Genomic DNA, 20,866 nt, shown 5'->3' with positions numbered 1-20,866 from the left:
TCTCATTTCACACACAAAAGAGTAAAATCGCTTAATTCACTGTGGAGGCATGGGAGAGAAATAGAGAATTTTAAAATTCACGTGCTACAATACAACATACACATTCCAGGCACCTGGCTGCTAGCTGTACACCACTGGGCGACAGCAGCAGGAGGCTGATTGTATTTGACATGGGAATATAGGACGATGCCAAGATCATGTGATCAGCTGATGGATGGACTACTATCCAGAGAGAACATTCCAGATTTGGGAGGCAGGAGAAAACTGACAAAAATGTTCAAGTTAATTCCTTTCTCTTGAATTGTTGATGGACAAAGGCCCGTTGTGGAGGATATCACAAAGGTGAGAAAGACGAGTAGACAAGGAAGATGAAGACGTGGTGATGCCAGGCTTGGATTGGAAAAGCCTGTGGATCAAAAGGGAAAAGGATGACTGGGGAAGCATGGAGTTAGTGAGGCTTAAACAGAAGCAACTGAAAACAGTCGTGGGTCAGTTGGCATTTGTGGGGAGAACAGATGAGTCTTGGGTGCAGCATCTTTTTCAATTCAATCTGAATTTGAGAAGAACACATCAGGCTGATTGTTCCTCACACCAGTCATCTTTCTGACTCCTGATGAAGCCCAGTTTATGCCAGAATCCTGTCAATAACAAATCAGATTAATAATACAAAAATAATGAGATCAGGCTGACACACTGCTCAGGATCTCACAATGTGGTATCACGTTGCTGCAGTGGATGTAGCTAACAGACCTGATCAATTGCTGTGATATGATGATGATTCTTAAACAAGCCAATGTTGAGCTTGTATCGAGCTTTGTAATGAATGTTTACCTTTGTGTAGATTCCGTAGAAAAACATGACCGCTGGAAATCGGAATTAAAGGGAAAATCCGGCAGGAATTTGCTTGGAAGCTGCTCCCCATTCCACTGCTGCAACCTTGTGGTGTGTAATCATGATTTCCATCATATTGTCAGAGAGATGACAGAACTGGAGAAGCTCCAAGGAGAAAATTCTGGGAATACATAGCGCCATTCAAAAGAGAGAATGGATTAATATTTGATTGGGTCCTTCATTCAGCCCAGCAGAGAAGGTCTGTTTCTAATAGGCTATTGAGTTGTGTAGTTAGATAATTAATGCCTGCAGAAGCTAAGGCCAAATACAGCCTAAAAAGAATGATGTTTCCTCTCTCTGGCTGACTGGGAGACACAGCAGGTTAGCACTCTGGCCACTAACTTCTGGGACCTGGGTTAAAATCCAGTCCATGGAGAGCGGATGACGGATTCGAACACAGGATTAGATTGTGGGATCAAATCACCACTCTCTGATGCCCAGTAACAAATCTTCACTGAAGTGAATTTGGAAAGCTTCAGACTATTTATTGACCTACAGCATACACAGAAATAGGGCGCAATCTACAATCCGCGTTGCGCCCGAAAGGCGGTGTGGCACAGCAGGTAAATGCCAGGAGATCCCTGTTCCTGGATCCACCCGGCTCGTCACGCCTCGCGAGATCTAACGCGATCTGAATCCCATCCATTGTGGGAAGGGTCACTATTCTGCAAATCTGCATATTATTGTGAGACAGCTAATCTCAGTCTAATATGCACACTCCTTTTTTAAAATAGATTTAGAGTACCCAATTCAGTTTTTACAATTAAGGGGCAATTTTAGCATGGCCAATCCACCTAACCAGCACATCTTTTGGGTTGTGGGAGTGAAACCCACGCAAACACGGGGAGAATGTGCAAACTCCACATGGACAGTGACCCAGAGCTGGGATCGAACCTGGGACCTCGGCGCCGTGAGGCAACAGGGCTAACCTACTGTGCCACCGTGCTGCCTAATATGCACACTCCTGATCTACGAGGCATTGGGATCTAACCCTTTCACCTTGGAGACCTTGGGCAAGCACCGGTCAGTACTGGTCTACACAAATGGGGATCAGATGGAACGGCACTATTGGGATGCTTCCCCTCTGGGTAGGGTGGCATTCTGATACTGCTGGTGCCACCCCGACACCCTGGTACTGGCACTCTGGCAGTGACACCTGGATATCAGCCTGACACTGCCAAGATGCCCAGGTGGCACTGGCAGGTGCATTGCCAGTGTGCCCAGGCTGGCAATACCAAGGTACCAGGCTAGAAACCATCCCGTGTAGGGAATTGGGCCCTGGGATGCTGCATGCCAGGTGGAATGCAGGGGCATTCCTTTGAGGAGGTTCAGGGGTTAGGCAGGGGTCAAGAGGTCAGGACGCCATTTTTGCACTGAGTTCCGGCAAGTGGAACTCCTTAGTTCAGGAAACAGGACTATGTGTGGGCCTTCGCAGGACGTTCCCTGCTGAGACACTGAATTGAAACTGAGTACCAATAGATGCCTAGTGATTCTCGGCACAGTGAGTGCCGGGGAACACCCGACTAAACGCAGTCATCACGGGACTCTGATCCAATCTGGTTAGATCGCGCCCATAGTGTTAGCTTTCGAGTCAAATAAGACTTCTGCAGTTCTGGAGAAGATACAATTCAAAACGTTAACTCTGGGTGAATTCACCATCCCGGGACATCCAAAGCGCATTTCTCAATGGGACGGAGAATCGAGCATCTGGTGATAATTGGGATCAGCACCGAACACCGATCCGTTGCTGATGGTTCAATGACATGATCAGGGTTCACGCCCGCACACCAGCAGGAGTATGTAAATGAATAGAAATGTGTCTTAATGACCCATTTGCATCCACTTAGCAGGCCTGGTACCCTGTTCTCCAGCCCTCCGTGATTCTCCAGTCCTCTGGGCTGAGAATCATGTGGGTGGGAATCACAACAGGTCTCGCCAAATGCGAGCCTGACTTGGGCGACATCGTGGTGGAAGCTGCCCCTAAAGTCCATCCGAGGGCCACTCTCTCTCCCAACCCACCCCCACAATGCATGACCTTCTCAACCCTTTTCTTCGAGACCCCCCTATGGCCACCCCAGAGTTCCCATAGCGACCCCCTAACTAGAGGGATCCCCACAGGGATTCCCTAACTAGAGGAAGCCTGCCCCAAGAAAAGAGTGCAGTCCCGACAGGGGCAGTGACAGAAATTACAGATGTAACACTTACCTGGGAGCACCACGTTTCCACGCTTGAGTGATTAGAATGCACTTTGTGGTTGGAATGCACTTCCCGTCTTCGATGCGGTTGAAGTTTGTAAATGTTGGAGTTTCAGCACTTATTCACTCATCCGTGAAGGGAGATGAATGAATCAAGGCTGCAGCTGTTTTGTGGAAGCGGTCAATCATAAGCCACTATTAGAAATGAATGAATGGCTTGCAGCTAATGGATCTGAGGGGTTTAAACACAGGTCACAGCTGTTTCCTTTCCCGGACTGGACACATGGTGCCTCCAGTTGAGTGTTACAACTGTAATTTCTGTCACTATCCTGTCTTGACTGCTCTGCAGCTTCCAGACTGGGGTCTTTTTTCTGGGAGTCTGTGTGGGGATTCCCTCTAGTTAGGGGGTCTCTGTGGGGGCCCCTCTAGTTAGAGATCTGTGTGTGTGTGTGGGCGGGTCTTGCTATTAAGGGGGCCCCTCTGGGGGGTCTCCCTAGTTAAGGAGTCCCAGGGAGGGGGTGTGTCGGTCAGGTCACCCCCGTACTTGGGGGAAGGGGGGCACCCGGAAAATCTAGGGGTGGGGAGGGGGGCCGCTTTCCAGTGCGGGGGGGGTTGAGTTGCAGTGTGTGTGGGGGGGCATTGGCCAGCCACAGGACATCGCTATCGGGCTGCCCGCTCAAAATGGCGGCCCGATAGCACAATTCCCTCGAGAATCCCTCCTTTTCCTCCCCATGCATACATTTGCAAGGCAAGAGATGCTTAATTGCTTCTTGATTTACACACCAGGGGGAACATAAAGCCTTGGAAATTCTCCTCCGGCGGGCGAACATAGTCTTCTGAACAGTGAAACTTGCCCTCTGTTTTTCTCTCTCACAAATGCTGCCAGGCCGGCTGCATATTTACAGCACTTTCTGTTTTTATTTCAGAATTCCAGCATCTGTCATGCTTTGTTTTTATTAGGCAAGAGGTGACTGGTGTACAGCATAAATACCTCCAAATCCAAACCTGGCATCACTACTTCTTTATCTTCCTTGTCTACTCTCCTTTCTCACTTTTGTGGTATCCTCCACCACAGGACCTTGTCCTTCAACAATGCAAGAGAAAGGAGCTGATTTAAAATGTTTCCTCAGTTTCCCCTATTACACAAACCTGGAATGTTCTCTCTGGATAGTAGTCCACCCATCATCTGATCACATGGTCGTGGTATCGTCCTATATTCCCTTGACAAGTACAATCAGCCTCTTGTTGGTGTTGCCCAGTGGTCTACAGCCAGCAGCCAAGTGCCTGGAATGTATATGTAGTATTGTAGCACCTGAATGTTAAAATTCTCTATTTCTCTCCCTTACTTCCACAGAGAATGATGTAGTTAAACTCTTTTGTGTTTAGATCAGCTCACTTTTTTTCTTTCTGAATTTGTGTGGGACGTTTCAAACATTCTGCGTTTTGACTTTTAATTTCTGCATTAAATAATGAAGCACCAGCAGAGAATCCAGGCCAAATGACTGGTTTGCACGCTGACGGTATGCGGTGCCTTCACAGTACAGACTGATCGTGACCTCAGCAGACAGCCACACAAGGATTTCCAGCAGAGATCACTGAATAATGGTTAAAGCAGAAATCATATTTGATATTCCCCTCGAGGCCAACTGCAGTTCGCTCCTCCCGCCTTGACTGAGATTAGCTAACTCATTGATGAACAAAGCGGGGATCTTCCTCAGCTATAAAACCCAACTCTCTGCTTAAACTAGCTGATCCTGGAGAGAACCTGGATTTACTTTGAATGCTAGTGAATCCCCTGCGATATGGTAAATCACATATTGAACCTGGTTTGTTCTTTTAAAGCCACAAGGTCTCATCACTTTAAATAGGCACAACTAGAAACCAATTCCTTTTATGCACAGAGATCATTAAAGATGAGTGCTTGCCATTTTTTGTATACCTTCTTAATAAAAAAATACTCCAGAAAACAAAGAGTGAATCCTGAAGTATTTTTAGATAATTTCATCTGAAAACTTTTATACTGGTTGTCTTACACTATGATGTAAGTTATTAACCCTTTATATATCTCTATATATACACTCTCACTACACTCCCGATTCCCTAAAGTCTGGCCACCAGTTGCATAGGCACAGGTCAGGAATGTGATGGAATACTCGACACTTGCCTGGATTAGCTCAGTTAGTTTACTTACAAACAACACTCAAGTAGCTTTACACCATCCAGGACAAAGCAGCCCAGTACCCCATCCACCTCCTCAGACATTCACTCCCTCCACCACCGGCACAACATGGTTGCATATATGCCATTTACAAGATGCACTGCAGCAATCTGCCAAGCAACTTGCTGTTGTGTTATGTAATTTGGAATAATACAAGTTGCCACTTGATGCAGTTTTGAGTAAAAGATCCTCCAGACTTTGAAGTGAGTTCAATGTGTTTTATTGAACTATTAGCACAGTTCTCAATGAGTTCGACTCTCTGCTAATCTAAATGTAGTAACTCAGTCGAAGTAAATCAGCCTTGCTCTAGGCCATGTGCTGGGGTGTGATGCTGAGGATACACCCTGTCTCACTCTGTAGATGTTGGTCTGTGGAAAGAGGCGGGGTGTGAGTGCCTCATCCCTTTTATAGTGAGATACCATCCCCGAGTGTCCTGACTGCTCATTGGTCGTGTCCTATTCTATGTGTTCATTAGCTGCATGTTTGCATATCTGTGTGTTCATTAGCTGCATGTTTGCATATCATGACATCTCCCCTTTTTAAAAATGTTTTGTTGGCGTATGTGAATGTATTTACATGTGAATGAGTGTCCAACGTGACTGACGGAGGACAACAGAACAGAGCAAACAAAACAAAATGTTCACAAGTCCAGTCTCTGAGGCTTGCGTCTGATCCTGGTCGACTGCCGGAGAGGTGGCGGAGGGGACGACGTCGCCTTGACAGGCGGGATGGAAGCCTGATTGGTGAGAGATATCAGGAGGTGGCAATTCAACATATGGAAATGGAGGCGAAAGTGGTTGCGGGCAGGCAACTTTGCGCAGTGCCCGTCGATTCCTTTGTACGATGGAGCCATCAGCCATACGTACAACATAAGAGCGGGTCGCAACCCGTCGAACAACAACATCCGGGGCAGACCACCCACCATCCGGTATCTTGATCCTGACAGTGTCTGCCGGGGATAGCACGGCCAGATCGGTGGCAAGGGCATCATAGCCCTGCTTTTGACGGTCTTTGAGCTGCTGCATCTTCTGCAGCACCGGGAGGTGATCCAGGTTGGGCAGGTGTATGGCTGGAAGCATCGTCCGCAGATCCCTGTTCATCAGGCGTTGAGCTGGCGACATGCCAGTGGACAATGGAGTCACCCTATACGCGAGCAGTCCAAGGTGTATGTCGGAAGCAGAGTCCGCGGCCTTGCAGATGAGCTGTTTCCCAATGTACACTCCTTTCTCGACTTTTCCATTGGACTGTGGATAGTGTGGACTGGAGGTGAAATGCTGGAAATTGTATGACATGGCAAACGTGGACCATTCTCGACTGCTAAAGCACGGCCCATTGTCGCTCATAGTTTTCATAGAATTTACAGTGCAGAAGGAGGTCATTCAGCCCATCGAGTCTGCACCGGCTCTTGGAAAGAGCACCCTACCCAAGATCAACACCTCCACCCTATTCCCATAACCCAGTAACCCCACCCAACACTAAGAGCAATTTTGGACACTAAGGGCAATTTATCATGGCCAATCCACCTAACCTGCACATCTTTGGACTGTGGGAGGAAACCAGAGCACCCGGAGGAAACCCACGCACACACGGGGAGGAAGTAGGGCTGGTTTAGCTCACCAGGCTAAATCGCTGGCTTTTAAAGCAGACCAAGCAGGCCAGCAGCACGGTTCGATTCCCGTACCAGCCTCCCCGGACAGGCGCCGGAATGTGGCGACTAGGGGCTTTTCACAGTAACTTCATTGAAGCCTACTCGTGACAATAAGCGATTTTCATTTTTTTCATTTTCAAGTGCAGACTCCGCACAGACAGTGACCCAAGCCGGAATCGAACCTGGGACCCTGCAGCTGTGAAGCGATTGTGCTATCCACAATGCTACCGTGCTGCCCTCATGACAGTGATTGGGATGCCATGCCTTGAGAACATCTCCTTACAGGCTTTGATGATGGTCCGAGAAGTGAGGTCCGGGAGCTTCAGCACCTCAGGGTAATTCGAGAAATAGTCGATGATCAATACGTAGTCGCGACCATTCACATGAAAGAGGTCAATGCCAACCTTGGACCACGGAGAGGTCACTATGTCATGCTGTTGGAGTGTCTCCTTGCTCTACGCTGGCTGGAACCGCTGACAGGTAGCACAGTTTCATGTTCGCGATGTCCTGGCTGATGCCAGGCCAGTAGATAACTTGCCGGGCTCTGCATCTGCACTTCTCGAAGCCCAGGTGTCCCTCATGAATCTGGCGCAGCACCAAGCTCTGGAGACGGAGAGGAATGACAATCCTGTCCAGCTTGAGGAGGATACCATCAATCACCGTCAGGTCATCCTTCTCATTATAAAATTGTGGGCACTGCCCTTTCTGCCAGCCATTGGTAAGGTTGTGGATGGCGCGCTGCAAGAGGGGGTCTTTGGCTGTCTCATCACGGATAGGAACTACCTTCTCATCTGCCGCCGGGAGAGTTCTAGTACACAGCTGCACCTGCGATTCGATGTGCTGGATAATCTCCAGCGGCTCACTGGGCAAGGTGACGGAGCGGGACAATGCATCAGCGACGATGAGCTCCTTGCCAGGTGTGTACGCCAAGTTGAAGACATACCTCCTTTAAGTTCAAGCAGGATTCTCTGCAACCAAGGCGTCAGGTCGTTCAGGTCCTTGTGGATGATGTGGACCAGAGCCTATGATCTGTCTCGACAGTGAATGTCGGGACACATATTCATGAAATTTGAGGGTGCCGGTAAGAAGACCCTAGCACTCCTTTTCAATCTGTGCATATCTGGTTTCAGTGGGCGTCATCACCCTTGATGCGTCGGCTACTGGTGCCCAGGATGATGTGTCATCTCGTTGAAGCAACACCGCACCGATGCCATCCTGACTCACATCTGTGGATATCTTTGTCTCCGGTCCGGGTCGAAGAATGCCAGGACTGGTGCAGTGGTGAGCTTGGCTTTCAGCTCCAGCCACTCTGTCTGGTGTACCGCCTTCCACGCAAAGGCAGTTGACTTTTTCACCAGGTTGTGTAGGGTCGTGGTGTTTGTGGCCATGTTTGGAATGAACTTGCCCAAAAAATTTACCATACCCAAGAAGCGCAGCACCGCCTTTTTGTCCTCAGGGATCTTCATCGCCTCGATGTCCTTGACCTTGTCTGTGTCCTGGCGCACACCATGCTGTGAGATCTGGTCGCCTAGGAACTTGAGCGTCGATGTGCCAAAACAACATATGGACCTGTTTAACTTTAGGCCATTGGCATGTACACGGCGGAATACCTTCTGGAGACGGGACACATGTTCTTCAGGGGTCGTGGACCATATGATGATGTCATTCACACACACATGAACCCCTTCAATGCCTTCCATCATCTGCTCCATGAAGCAATGGACTATCTCCGATGCAGAGATGCTGCCAAATGGTATGCGACTCATGCAGTATCTGCCAAAAGGAGTGTTGAAGGTCCAGAGCCTTCTGCTGGACTCTTCCAACTGGATTTGCCAAAATCCCTGAGATGCATCCAATTTGGTGAAGAAGCGCACGTGTACCATCTCACTCGTGAGTTCCTCCTGCTTCGGGATGGGGTAGCGTTCCCGCAAGATATTCTTATTGAGATCCTTGGGATCAATGCAGATGCGCAGGTCCCCCGAAGGCTTCTTTACGCACACCATCGAGCTGACCCAGTCAGTCGGTTCGGTGACCTTGGATATGATGCCTTTTTGCTTTAGATGCTTGAGCTGTGCCTTCAGGCACTCTCTCAGTTGAGCAGGGACCCGTTGTGGTGTGTGGACCACTGGCTTGGCATCAGATTATAGCAAAATCTTGTATCGATGCGGCAGCCTGCCTATTCCGTTGAACACATCTAGTTACTGGGCGAGGATCTCGTCGATGCCAGCCTGAAGATCCACATGGGAGGATGTTGTTGTGTAAACCCTGTGAATGAGGTTCAGCTGCTTGCAGGCATGTGCACCAAGTAGGGATGCCCTGTCTGGCTTAACAATTTCAACGCGTAACCGTGCTTGTGTGTGTTGGCTGGATACATGCAGATGCTGTGATGGCATGCGTTGTAATCCAGGAGCTTGCAGGAAGCCTCCCCAAAGACTGTGGGGGGCTTCTTAATCCATCTGAAGTCTGCCTGTGAGAGGAGGTTGGCAGAGGCACCTGTGTCCAGCTTGAACTGGATGGGGCAGTGGTTGACCTTCATCACTGCTCACCATTCGTCCTCGGAATCCACAGCTAGGCTGGATTGGACTTGCGATGTGTCTGGTATGGCATAATCATACGTTGTAATAATGCCCATACGGTAGGCATTGTCGAGGTATTCATCACCTGGATCAGTTTCACTGCCGGGATCAGAATCCTGTCCGCGTTGTTGCACACTCCAGGGGCGGAATTCTCCGACCCCCCGCAGGGTCGGGGAATCGCCCGGGGGCGGCGTAAATCCCGCCCCCGCCGTGGCCGGAATTCTCCGCCACCCGGGAATCGGCGGGAGCGGGAATCACGCCCCGCCGATCGGCGTGCCCACCGCAGCGATTCTCCGGCCCGTGATGGGCCAAAGTCCCGCCGCTGACAGGCCAATCCCGCCGACGTGGTTTAAACCACCTCTGGTGCCGGCGGGATTGGCGGCGTGAGCAGGCCCCCGGGGTGCTGGGGGGCGCGGGGCAATCGGACCTGGCCTGGTCCGTGATCGGGGCCCACCGATTGGCGGGCCAGTGCCGTGGGGGCACACTTTTTCTTCCGCCGCCGCCACGGCCTCCATCATGGCGGAGGCGGAAGAGACCCCCCCTACCGCGCATGCGCCGGTGGTGACGTCAGCGGCCGTTGACGCACCGGCGCATGCGCGGACCGGTGAAGGCCTTTCGGCCAGCCCTGACTCCAGATGGCGTAGCGCCAAAGGCCGTTGGCGCCAGTTTTGGTGCCGGCCGGCGGAGTGGAAACCACTCCGGCGCAGGCCTAGCCCCTAAAGGTGCGGAGAATTCCGCATCTTTTGGGAGGCCCGATGCTGGAGTGGTTGGCGCCACTCCGCTACACCGGGACCCCCCGCCCCGCCGGGTAGGGGAGAATCCCGGCCCAGATGCGCCGTCGTTGGAATTGGGAGCGCTGGCTCCTGACTGGTGGTGCAGATTTGCACAGGGCTGCATAGTGGCCTGGCTTCTCGCAGTTTAAACAGCGTCTGCCTCTTGCAGGGCAGTGTTTCTTTAAATGGGCGGTGCCACAGTTTGAACACGTCACGACGTCAGCGTCCTGGCGCTCCATGCGTCGTTGCACCTGCGCAGTGCGGGTTTCATCCGCTTTGTTATCCCATTCGCATCACGCATGTGTCGGGCCCCGGGAAGTGCGCCGAAATGGCCGCTTTCGTCAATGTTGAGACGCTGCATCCGGGAGATGGCCTGCACACTCTCCGCCTCGTGGGAGGCTAGTGTATCATTTTCTGCCGTTTTGTACTGGGAATAGCGATTTTTAGCGTGCTCATGCGCTGTGCATGTTTCAATCGTGACTGGCAGGGTCATATGCTTGATTTTCAGTAACTGCTCTCTCAGAGGATCAGAGTAAACTCCAAAAATAATTTGGTCTCAGATCATGGAATCAGTGATATCACCGAAGTTGCAGGATTGCACTAGCAGTCTAAGGTTAGTTAAATATGAGTTGAAGGATTCGTCTTTACCTTGCAATCGCTGCTTGAATATGTAGCGCTCGAATATTTTGTTGGCGTCCACCTCACAGTGGCTGTCAAACTTGTCCAGAATGGTCTGAAACTTTGTCTTATCCTGGTCTTCGGCGAAGTGAAAGGAGTTGAATATTTCCAAGGCGTGATCACCCGCTGTGGTGAGCAAAATAGCTATCGTCCGTGCATCAGACGCACCATTGAGGTCTGATGAATAATAATAATAATAATAACTTGTCACGAGTAGGCTTCAATGAAGTTACTGTGAAAAGCTCCTAGTCGCCACATTCCGGCGCCTGTTCGGGGAGGCTGGTATGGGAACGAGGTATGAGGCTGCTTCGACATAAAGCTGAAATTTCTGCTTGAATGTCTGCCATTTGGCACTGAGTTTGCCGGAGGTCCTGAGCTGGTGAGGAGCCCGAATCTTTTCCATTGTGCCGGTATACATTCGTTGGTCATCACAGATCTTGCTGAGTTGAACTGACTAGATTGAACAGACTCCTGGTATCATGTTGTGTTATGTAATTTGGAATAACACAAGCTGCCACTTGATGCAGTTTTGAGTAAAAGATCCTCCAGACTTTGAAGTGAGTTCAATGTGTTTTATTGAACTATTATAACAGTTCTCAATGAGTTCGACTCTTCTAATCTAAATGTAGTAACTCAGTCTGACTGAACCAGCCTTGCTCTAAGCAACGTGCTGGGGCGTGATGCTGAGGATACACCCTGTCTCACTCTGTAGATATTGGCCTGTGGAAAGAGGCGGGGTGTGAGTGCCTCATCCCTTTTATAGTGAGATACCACCCCTGAGTGTCCTGACTGCTCATTGGGTGTGTCCTATTCTATGTGTTCATTAGCTGCATGTTTGCATATCATGTCACTTGCGAACCTGCAACGTCTACCACCTAGTACGACAAGGACAACAGATGCATGCAAACAACACCACTTGCCAGATTGCCCCCAAGCCACACACCATCCTGACTTGGGAATTATGTCACTGTTCTTTTACTGTGTTGAAAGCTTGGAACTCCCCCCGTAACAGCATTGTGGGTGTAGCTAAACCACAATGACTGCTGCTATTCAGGGCAGTTTCTTTAAGTATAATCTTTGAGGGAAATTAAGGTTAGAGCAACCAACACCTATTTCCTATGACGTGTAGGCGTGTGCAGTTTCATGCATTCCTTCAAAAGGCCACAAGGTTTAATTACTTTGCTTTACTCAAATTAATGTGGAGGTCAGATCAGAATCTCCGTTCATTTCTAAATTTCACTCCTGAAACCAATTTGAAGCCATTTTATCAGCTCTCTCTGGTTCATTAAAGGCCGAATGATGTGATTATGGAGGTGCTTACAGTAAGTGAGAGGTTATGCTAAGCAAATCGAGGTGCTAGAAATCAGCAGAGGTGCAAATGACCACAGACAGATTTTGGAAAGACATTTGAGAAAGCTGTTAGAGTGAGGTTTGACCTTTTGGCTAAGATAAAGCACAAGGTCAAGTGCGAGATTGGGAGATGCGTGCTCTTGTCAGCTTGGATCTACTATTTCCATTTTATGGGGACCATGAATTGGATTGAACTTGAATTGGTTTTCAGAGCAAGCAAGGAGATTGATTAGGGGTTTTCCCTGTCCACTCTGCACATTGGCTTCGTAATTCTGAGAAAGGAATTACATTTTTAAAAACAGGTTTCTGATTCAGGCAACTTTCCCAGGAACATCATAGGTTTTTTTATGGGTCATGGAGCCTTTGCACTTATGGCTAATATACACCAGAAGAAAGATGGAAATTTGTAGCCAGAGAATTTTACTTAAAGTTGAAACAACATGGCAAATGGAGGCTCCGATAATGGCCTGAATTCTCTGCCTGTTTACGCCAGCGAGTCCCGCTGTAGTGAATGGAGTTTTGGCTGAGCACCAAATTCTCAGTTCTCACTGGCAGCAGTGCTGGGGCGCACCCAGATCGGAGAATCCCAGCCAGTGTATAAAAACTAACGAGTGGACAGATTATCTCATTACAACATGGCAGGTTTACTTCGAACTTTTTTGTCATAAATGTGGACATAAAAACGATGGCAAGAAATATTAACACAAATGTATCAAAGTGCCAGCAGAGTTTTAAAGACAGGCTGATAGAGGGGTATCAAATAATTAAAGAGCTGGGTCATGTGCCTATTGATAGATTATTTCACTTGTCAGATTTCATCAGTCAAGGAGCAATGCACTGAAACTATACAGAATAGAAGCAAACAATAGGTTAGGTATTTCTTCTTTTCCCAGAGTATTTAACATTTGGGATTTGTTGCTGGCTTGTGGATGCTGGTTTCTGTGCTAGCCTTCAAAAGGGATTTGGACCAGTTATTGCCTGGGGTAGAGATCACATCGGAGGCCAGTGATTAAACAGATAATGCACAAATGATTAATGTGGTTTCCTGGACAGTGTTTGATTTCCTGAGGGGGTCAGCCTTTCTGGTTTTTTTTGTCCCATGTTACTTTTTCCAATTTATTGCCACTCCCAGGAGGTAACGTGACTGCTGGGGGTGGGAGGGGACAGTATCTAGTCATGATACTTCAGACTGGTTTTCTCCTTTCCCCCCCTCATTTACATACATTAAGAGTTTGTGTATAGATTCACCAATAACTTGCCCAATGTTTTCCTCCCTCTATATTTTTTATTTCAAGGGTTAATGCAGTTTAAAACAAATTCATTATCGTTCTAATTAGGACTCAGTCATTATTTAGTGCTTAATTGATGTCAAATAACCAAACCCTTTGACGAGAACAGCATGAAACTGATCTCAATTATTTAATTATGAGAAAGTTCGGTTTGAACTATACTACGGAGTCAAAAGAAAGATGATCAGGGTGGAAGCTGCTACCTTAGTGAGAGATCTCTGACAAGGACAGGATTGCTGACTACATATATGTAATTTGTGCAAGATATTCATTTTTACATGGGCGTGATTCAGCTGACCAAAGTTAAAGTCCTGTTTTGGGCGGATTTGGCGAGGAATTTCCCAACGGCCGCATTGGCAAGATCACGATCCGTATTCAACGGCACTTAATGCCAAAAATGAGACCACACAAAATTCACGATATTATTGGCACCCTTGCAGTCTGATTGCCCGACTTGTGCCTCAGCTGCTCGCTGCTAACAAGGGGGGAGTCCGGGGGTGGGGGGGGGGGGGGGGGGGGGGCTTTTAAACGTTCCTGCACCACCTACTCCCAGTCAACGCACAAGTGTGGCAGCGCACAGACCTGCTCCTCATTTTGGGGGTTGGTGGACTTGCAGCAGGGTGAGCAATGCCGCCTGAGAGGCAATGACAACGGCTGTCAGAGCGGACAGCACGAAAAGGCGAACTGCTGTCCAATGCAGAAGAAGACCAATCACCTCCAATAAGCTGCAAGGACAAGTTGCCACCTCTCTCCTGGCATCAGTTTCGCCTTGTCATGCCTCAAATTCCCAAAACTTGCCCCCCCCCCCCCCCCCCCCCCCCCCAACCCCCAACCCCCCCTCAAACCCCCTGGCAACCACCAGCACAACCGCTTCATGTCCAGGTTCGGTATAAATACATGCCACCTGCTATACACACACCCTGTGCCATTAAGCGTGCAGATCACAATGCCCTCTTTTAATAATAATAATAATCTTTATTGTCACAAGTAGGCTTACATTAACACTGCAATGAAGTTACTGTGAAAAGCCTCTAGTCGCCACATTCTGATGCCTGTTCAGGAACATAGAGGGAGAATTCAGAATGTCCAAATTACCTAACAGCATGTCTTTCGGGACTTGTGGTATGAAACCGGAGCAGCTGCAGAAACCCCATGGAAACACGGGGGTACATGCATACTCCGCACAGACAGTGACCCAAGCCAGATATCAAACCTGGGACCCTGGTGCTGTGAAGCAACTGTGCTAATCATGAAGATGATGGCAGTCTCCATTTCTTCCGACTCTCCCCTTCCTAACACTGCGCACCTCAATGGCAGCGAGCAGAACAGGGTGGCATGTGATGCCATGACACCGGTAAGTTGGCAGTTAACGAGACTGAAATGAATGCAAATTAGGGTTAATGTTATTCTTGCCATTTTTAGGCCTGATCCGAAACTTGCCTTCAGGAGCACGCCGGGTGAATCGCAAAATATTTTGCACGTGGCGCGAATCTCGATTTTGCCCCCTCCCACTATTCACCCGGCGTGCCCGGATCCGGGACGGACACCGCTCCAGGATCTTTTATCACACTTGAAGGTATTACAATACAGTAGTGATTACGCGACATATGAATGAACATTATAGTCGAATTGCATTTCCAGTTTATCAACTAATCTCTTAATGATGCAATGTGATTTTAACATTGCACAAGCATGTGCAGTAGAACCAGATTTCAAAAACATTCAGTTGAAACTGCACGTCAACATTTGAAGCCCATGAATGGAGACATGGGGCTGGATTCTCTGATTTTGAGGCTATGTCTGGAGGAAGTCCTATGATGAAAAAATCATCGAGGCCCCAGCACCTACCCTCCAACCAGTGAGGGGCTAGCAGCCGTGCCACGTGAATCACACAGTCCTTTTGAAATAACCGGCCGGAAGACTGCCGGGTCCGTGGCCGCGCATGCGCACGCCGACGACCTGCAGCGGTCGTGCCATACAACATGCCAGGTAGTGCCCCCCTGGACACCCCCTCACCAACCCTAACCATTCCGCCCAGTCCCCACCGAAGCCACCCCGGCCAGCGGCACAGCTCCCACCCACTCCAACTGTGGCGCCGCTGGACACGGTCCACAGCCACTACGCCAGGTTCACGAAAACTGAACCGTTGTGAACTCGGCCCATCGTGGGCAGAGCATTGGGGGAGGGCCTTCAGGTAACGTTCTGAGGCCGTCCCAACGGCGTGTGGCTCACTCCCCGATGATGCCATTTTAGGGGGGTGTGGAGCATCCGAAAACTGGCACCGCCCCCAATTCAGTCGTACAAAGGGATTCTCCGCCAATCACTGATGACAAAATCGGTTTTGGGGAATGTAGAATCCCGCTCCTGACATTTTTAACCAGCCAGTAGCTCCAATTTCAGCTGAATTATCGATGAACCAAAATATTGATATTTATCAAGCGGACTATTGATGAAATGCAGTTTGATTGTTGAGGACAAGTGGGAGAAGAATACAGTATATTTCAGAGTGTGCCTAATATGTACATCATCTATCTCATAGTTTCTTCATGACACTTCAGATGTCTGTCACACAACAAACAAAAGGAAGTCAGTGACTGAACACCAGATGCTTATGACTTGGATCCTGGAACAGTTTTCTAATTTGATCACCTTTCTTCACCAAGCAATTAAAATGCAATTTGCCCGAGGAGCTGTTTACTCAATGAGACTTTGTGGTCTCAAAGGGATACAAACTGGGGCGGCACAGCAGTGCAATGCTTAGCACTGCCGACTCACGGCGCCGATGACCCGGGTTTGATCCCGGCTCTGGGTCACTGTCCGTGTGGAGTTAAACATTCTCCCCATGTCTGCGTGGATCTCACCCCCACAACCCAAAGATATGCAGAGTAGGTGGACTGGCCACGCTAAATTGTCCCTTAATTGGAAAAAAAAAGAACTGGATACTTTACATTTTATTTTACAAAAGGGACACAGACTATCTAGAGGTCAGTCAGTGTCCAATATGTAACATCATCTAGCCTTAATAATTTAAACAGTATATTCTAGAACTTACCATGGGCAGCATCACAGGATATTTATTGTTAATATTTAAATGGCTAATATTCTTCACTTCCCAATAGAGCCTTAAACATTTTAATTTGCAAATGCAATGGTTAACCAGTTTGCAACAGATGGAAATAAGCAATGTATGTTTGTCTGTCTTGACTCTATTATTTAACAATTTAAGCAAGTGTGGATGATTAAGCTCAGTTGCGTAGTCGTTGGTATGAAGTACAAACATTGCCATCATGTGAATACATTAGTCCTCAAGGAATAAGTTGAATCCTGTGGAGTTTCTTGCTCCTCTTTCCTTTCCTCTCATCTAGTGCTGTGACTCTGCTGCCATGGGATAAACTATTCATTTGGGACTCATTAGTGTTCCATGAGGATTCGGTGTGTGCAAGCTTTACATCAGTAAGTCATGTGGCCTTTCCGTGTTGTGATGAAACTCAAAGCACAAAATAACTGGTTACCTGTCACAAGTCCACCCTTTAATTATGGGTTTAATCGGCATTTTCTTCCCTGAACAGCAATATCATTAATTGGAGTGAAAATACTTCTCGAAGATTGCCCAGCTGATAATAGCTGCATGTAGCTGACCATATAGACCCCCAGGAAGAGGTCCAGTTTCAATTTCCTGGCTTTCACTGAACCACCACGTTTCACCTGGAATGACGCGCAGGACATTGCCTTGGTCTCAGTGCCCCTCAGCTCAGGAGCGAGATATAAGAATCCAACTAGACTACTCCAGCTCTCGAGCCTGTCCCACCATTCAGTGAGATCATGGCTGATGTATAACCTAACTCCATTCATGTGTCTTTCTTCCCTTACCTAACAAAAACGTATTGCTCTCAATCTTGAAAATCTCACCAGCATCCACATCCTTCTGGAAGAGGGACCTCCAACTTTCCATTACCCTGGCCGGGATTCTCCCCTACCCGGCGGGGCGGGGGGTCCTGGCGTGAACCACTCCGGTGTCAGGCCGCCCCAAAGGTGCGAATCTGCACCTTTAGGGGCCAAGCCCTCACCTTGAGGGACTAGGCCCGCGCCGGAGTGGTTGGCGCACCGTCGGCTGGCGGGGACGGCCTTTGGCGCCACGCCAGCTGGGGCCGAAAGGACTTCACCGGCCGGAGTAAGTCCGCGCATGCGCTGGAGCGTCAGCTGACATCATCCCCGCTCACCCGTCCCCAGGACCCCGGAGCCTGCCCGGGCAGGTGATGCTACCGCCGGTAAGGTAGGTGGTTTGATCCACGCCGGCGGGAGAGGGTTGACAGCGGCAGGACTTCGGCCCATCACAGACCGGAGAATTGCCGGGGGGGGAGGCGCGATTCCTGCCCCCCGCCGAATCTCTGGTGGCGGAGAATTCGGGACACGGCGGGGCGGGATTGACGCCAGCCCCCGGCGATTCTCCGACCCAGTGGGAGGTCGGAGAATCCCGCCCCTTCTGTGTGAAAACTGCCTCCTAATTTCACCCTAACTCCACTTTTAAGATTCTACCCACTGCATCTGGATTCTGCCAGCAGATGGAACAGTTAGAACATAGAACAGTACAGCACAGAACAGGCCCTTCGGCCCTCGATGTTGTGCTGAGCAATGATCACCCTACTCAAACCCACGTATCCACCCTTACCTGTAACCCAACAACCCCCCCTTAACCTTACTTTTTAGGACACTATGGGCAATTTAGCATGGCCAATCCACCTAACCCGCACATCTTTGGACTGTGGGAGGAAACCTAAAAACCTTAATTAGATCACCCCACTCTCCCCGACCTTTGAGACTAAAAGGAATACAAGCCAAGTTTATGCAACTTGTCTGAATAAATTTATCCCTTGGTGTGCCAGTATAATTCTGCTGAATTTGGGCTGTAGTCCTTCCAAGGTTAAATTATCTTTTCTTAAATTCCATACCATAAACTGAACTCCTACTCCAAATGGGGCCTGGCCAAGACTACGTACAACTGAAGAATCATTTTCATACTCTTGAATTCCAATCTACCAATCTCTTCCTACTTCGCCATGTGCTAAGTGTGGGCACGTACATCAATCATGGGTTGAAAGGGACTACATGATTCTTTTCCAAGTAACAAATTTCAAGAGAGTAAGCATAGGTGACGGCTTAACTGCAATGCCCCCAGCAGTTGAACAGCTTGTTGACACTCACTGTCTGGGCTCACCCAGGAAGATTAACTATTTGGATATGGGGCAATACCATGAAGAGAGAATGCAGCTACTATACCAAATGTAGTGGAGTGTGGTTGGAGAGTGGAGAGAAATTGTCTTCAATTTTTGCCAGTTATTCTCCTAAAAGTGTTCATCTATACATTTGGGTGTAGTTACACAGGAAACTGGCAGCCCCAAAATCTCATCCAAGTGAACATTCTACATATCCAAGTCAAGAGAGAATTATTAGACTAATTGGTCACAGAGATTATTAAAGCTAAAAACAATTCTGTCATCTACATCTGCGCACTTTGCAGGTGATGTCACTAACGAGACAAATATTTGTTGTCTTGATCTTTTTTCCCCTCCCTAACCCATAAAACTAAGACTCATGTGGAGACAGATGCTCAGACAACACCTTGTGATCCTCCTTGGGTATAGAAGTGGCACCTGAGCATTCAAGATTGTAAATAGAACATAGAACATACAGTGCAGATGGAGGCCATTCGGCCCACCTAGTCTGCACCGACCCACCTAAGCCCTCACCTCCACCCTATCCCCGTAATGCAATAACCCCTCCTAACCTTTTTTGGTCACTAAGGGCGATTTAGCATGGCCAATCCGCTTAACCTGCAAGTCTTTGGACTGTGGGAGGAAACCGGAGCATCCAGAGGAAACTCATGCAGACACAGGGAAAACGTGCAGACTCCGCACTGACAGTGACCCAGCAGGGAATTGAACCTGGGACCCTGGTGCTGTGAAGCCACAGTGCTAATCACTTGTGCTACCGTGCTGTCCTGTTACAGACCTGCCCAAAAAAGGTGACAGGAAAAATCTGGTAGATACAGACTAATCAATCTAATATCAGTGGTGAGAAACCTATGGGAAACTATTGTCAAGAATAAAATAAGCTTTACTTTGAGAATCTTTGTATTGTAAAAGACAGGCAGCACAGATTTGTTAATGGAAAATTGTGTCCCATTAGCCTGATTCAGTTCTTTAAAGATATTATAAAGAAAGTTGATGAAGGTACTGTAGTAGATGTTGCATATATAGATTTTCAAAAGGTATCTGGCAAAGTACTGCATAATAGACTTATTCAGAAAATAGAAGCTCATGGGATTAAAAGGACAATGGTGACTTCAGTATGAAATTGGCTAAAGAGTAAGAGATGGAGAGTAATGATGAACAGATGCTTTTCTGCTTGGAGAGAGGTATACAGTGAGGCCTCTGGGGGTCAGTGTTTTTTTGATATAAATAAATTACATGCACTTAGGCAGAGAATTAAATCAAAGTTTTCAGATGGACAAAAATTGACAACATAGTAATAGTGAGTTAGACAGCAGCAGACTTCAGGACAACATAGCATGGTGAAATGTGCAGACAGATGGTAGATGCCACTTAACACAGTCAAGTGTGAAGAGATGGACTTTGGAAGAAACAACATGGGGAGGCAGTATCATCTAAGTGGTAATACTGAGAGAATTAGAAGAGCAGAGGGAGCTGAAGGTGTTTATACACAAATCCTCAAAGGTGCAGGTCCAGTTGATAATGGACTTAATAAAGGATAGTTGACTTTGTATGCAGGGGCATTGAATACAGAAACCAGGAAGCCATGATAAACATTTACAAATCACTGGTTAGGCCTCAGTGTATTGTGTACAATTTGGTGCATCGTGCTTTAAGAAGGATGTCAAGGCTCTGGAGAAGGTACATAGGGCATTTTCCAGGGATGAGTGAATTCAGTAATGTGGAGACAATGAAGAAACTTGACCTGGTCTCCTTAAAACAGAGAAGGTTAAGGGGAAACAGAGATATTCAAAATTGATACATCAAGTAGGGGCAAAAAACGATTTTCTCTGGTCAGTGGACCAGTAACCAGAGATTATAGATTGAAAATATTTGGCAAAAAAAAAAGAGGGAAAATGAGAGAACATTCCTGGAGAGGTTTGCTAAGATATGCAACACACTACCTTCCAAAATGGTGGATTCAGACTCCATAGTAATTTGTCAAAATTATTTTTGCATGCATGTGTAATGGGCTAGT

General features: G+C 48.1%; 1 protein-coding gene across 1 annotated transcript in view; it reads right to left on the bottom strand.

Moving 5' to 3' along the window:
• The window catches only part of LOC119971718 (acyl-CoA 6-desaturase-like), an 85,813-nt gene that overhangs the window by 61,603 nt on the left and 3,344 nt on the right, over window positions 1-20,866 (bottom strand). The gene's annotated exons all lie outside the window — the stretch shown is intronic.

Source organism: Scyliorhinus canicula, chromosome 9 (assembly GCF_902713615.1).
Source record: "Scyliorhinus canicula chromosome 9, sScyCan1.1, whole genome shotgun sequence".
Taxonomy (NCBI): domain Eukaryota; kingdom Metazoa; phylum Chordata; class Chondrichthyes; order Carcharhiniformes; family Scyliorhinidae; genus Scyliorhinus; species Scyliorhinus canicula.
This window is presented reverse-complemented; position numbering and strand designations above follow the sequence as displayed.